Raw genomic sequence first — 3,285 nt, 5'->3', positions numbered from 1 at the left:
GATCTCTTTCTGTTGTCGATTAAATATGGTGTAAACGAAAAACCCCAACTTCGTTTTTTCCCAAATGAATAGCCAATTGATCTTTCACCTTTTGATTCATTCACCCCTATTTCACCGATTTGAAACCACATTTTTATTGTATACAGATGTATCCTTTGGTGTGGCTGTTACATTTCTAGGCCCTGTGTTCCTGTCCCCATTATTCTACTGGTGGTACACAATGTGGATGGGCCAACCATAGGACACCACCCTACTAACCCAACACTGATGATTTCACTGTTCTTCACTCTCTGCTTTTTGCCGCTGTGTATAAACTCATTGTGAATTTCAGTGGTTCTAGTAACATTTTGTCATGTCACACTTTGTGCCTTATCCTGAGCACTATTCCTTTATTAAAACCAGCAAAATGGGGGCGCCTGGGTGGCTCAGTGGGTTAAAGCCTCTGCCTTCGCTCAGGTCATGATCCCAGGGTCCTGGGATCAAGCCCCGCATCGGGCTCTGTGCTCCGCAAGGAGCCTGCTTTCTCCTCTCTCTCTGCCTGCCTCTCTGCCTACTTGTGATCTGTCTGTCAAATAAATAAATGAAATCTTAAAAAAAAATGGTTTTGGGTTACATCCATGTTTATATATGTAGCTCTGGCTATTTTTTAGCATCTTATATTCCGTTCTATCAAAATATCTTAATTCTGTTGAAAGGTCTCTTGTTTCTAATTTTTCATGATTATGAACAATACTATTTTGGACATTGAGTATTTCATACAGAGTAGAGCTGAATCCTCAACCCACAGTGAGAAAAAGGTTTTAGTGACTGTAAATACAAACATTAGTTGATTCGATCAGTATTTATTAGTCACGTACTAAGTAGAGGGCATTGTACAGCAGTGAATAAAAGTTCTCCTCTTCCTGAGATTCAGTTCCAGTGAGACCTATCAGGGTTGTCAGAAGACAGAAACCATAGCAGTGATTTGAACAAAATATGATATAGAGCATTGTTAACTTGATGTACAGTTGTTAACTAGGGATCTGAAAGGGTAAAAAGGGAACACTGAGTATCATGAAGATGGCAGGAATCTGAAAGGGAAGAATAAAGGTCAAGTGTATCACTAAAGTAGCAACTGCAGGCAGCAGCTACCAGCTCGAGACTGGTCAGATGGAACGGGAGGATCCCTCAGAGCTGAAGTGCAGGCCTCTGAAAGGAACCTGTTCCACTGATGTGGGGGTCCGAGCCCAGAGCAGGGGCCTGGTCAGATGGAACGGGAGGATCCCTCAGAGCTGAAGTGCAGGCCTCTGAAAGGAACCTGTTCCACTGATGTGGGGGTCCGAGCCCAGAGCAGGGGCCTCACGGGATTAGGGCCCATACTGGCCGAGGAGAGAGTGCTGGCTGCCTGGCACCGGTTTCTCTGATGGGGCATGATGACGCCAGTATCCACGTGTTACCAAAACCACAAACTGAATTTAGCTGCTACTTTCAGAAGACTCTGTGTCTGACTGGCATGACACAGTATTGTTAAGGTACTGACGGCTCAGGATGCTGATGGGAAGCCCACAGGAGACAAACGGGAAGAAGCATGTCCCTTTGCCCTCCTCCATCCTTGCAGCCCTCAAGCAAATACTGTTGGCCAGCATGACAGCCAGTAAAGCCTCAGTGTGGTTACAGTAGAAAAAGGCGGCGGGCCCAACCTAGTCAAGCGATTGAAATTAACATGAATAATACGTTTGGTGTCACTCAGTAGTATTGAATTTGTGTGCCATCTAATAGGAGACAATGAGAATACAGCCAAAAGTGTCTAACCTTAGTCTAAGCAGGAGGGACCATCAAACAAACTCATAGTGAGGTGCGCTCTTTAAAATAAGTGGCTCGTAATCTCCAAACATGTCAAGTTCATGCAAGTCAAGAAAACTGAGAAAGTGTTCCAGGTTGAAGACTGAAGAGAGATAAAATCACAATGTATGATCCTGGATTAAATCATTCGGCTGTAAAGGAAATGATTCGGAGAATGGGTGAAAAGTGAATGGTGTCTGAGGATTAGGTGGTAGGTGTTAGTGTTAGTTTCCTGATTTTGATGTTTGAAATGTGATTATATATGCTTGTTACTAAAGTATTTGGAGCATGTCGACAACGTGCTCTCAGTAGTTTGGAGAATAAAAGGTTATTTGAACTATTGTTGCAAACTTTTCCTAAGTTTAAGATTATTTTCAAAGAATAATATAGTTTGTGCTTGATAGATAATTCACCTAATCTTTGTTTCTTTAACTTCATTAATAATGTTAAGCTATAAATTAAAATTGGTTAATTTTAGGCTTGGTTAAAAATTAAACTGGTTCTAAGAGGCTTCTCTAGAGGAAGCTCACGTATCCCAAGCAGAAGAGCCTGGACTCTGAGCTGATTACTGTGTACTTAGAACTCTTATATCTTCCATGTGTTATTCCTCACACATGGGTCTTTGGGTCACTTTTTTTTTTTAAGATTTTATTTATTTATTTGACAGAGATCACAAGTAGGCAGAGAGGCAGACAGAGAGAGAGAGAGAGAGAGGAGGAAGCAGGGTCCCAGCCGAGCAGAGAGCCCGATGTGGGGCTCGATCCCAGGACCCTGGGATCATGACCTGAGCTGAAGGCAGAGGCTTTAACCCACTGAGCCACCCAGGTGCCCCTTTGAGTCACTTTTTTAAAAAAGTAAAGGGAGGGGTACCTGGGTGGCTCAGTGGGTTAAAGCCTCTGCCTTCAGCTCAGGTCATGATCCCAGGGTCCTGGGATCGAGCCCCGCATCGGGCTCTCTGCTCGGCTGGGACCCTGCTTCCTCCTCTCTCTCTCTCTCTCTCTCTCTCTCTCTCTCTCTCTCTCTCTGCCTACTTGTGATCTCTGTCAAATAAATAAATAAAATCTTAAAAAAAAAAAGTAAAGGAAATTGGAGGGCATTGGCAGCTGTGACTGGTACCCATGTTTACTCCTGAGTTGGTGGTCTCTGGGCTCAGGCATTTTGTTCTTGGGCTGGCACCAGCCATTTTATTGGGAGGAAGAGGCATTGTGAATGTCCTGTGTGGATGAAGGGAGTGGCTGGGTTATCTAAGGTAACTGTCCCTCTCTGGGCCCTCTGTATAGTGACTAAACGTATGTTACTGAACACTTACTTCGTGTCAGGTCTTGAGCTAGAAATTGTCAAATTTAACTCATACTGAGCCAGTGAATGAATGGCTGTAGTAATGACGATGAGAATGTGAATCAGGGAGGAGAAACCACTGTCAGCAGCCTGTGGAATGTAGAGCTAAGGGTGGGAACCTCCTAG

The sequence above is a fragment of the Lutra lutra genome, chromosome 14 (genome assembly GCF_902655055.1).
Source record: "Lutra lutra chromosome 14, mLutLut1.2, whole genome shotgun sequence".
NCBI classification, from domain to species: Eukaryota; Metazoa; Chordata; class Mammalia; order Carnivora; family Mustelidae; genus Lutra; species Lutra lutra.
This window is presented reverse-complemented; position numbering follows the sequence as displayed.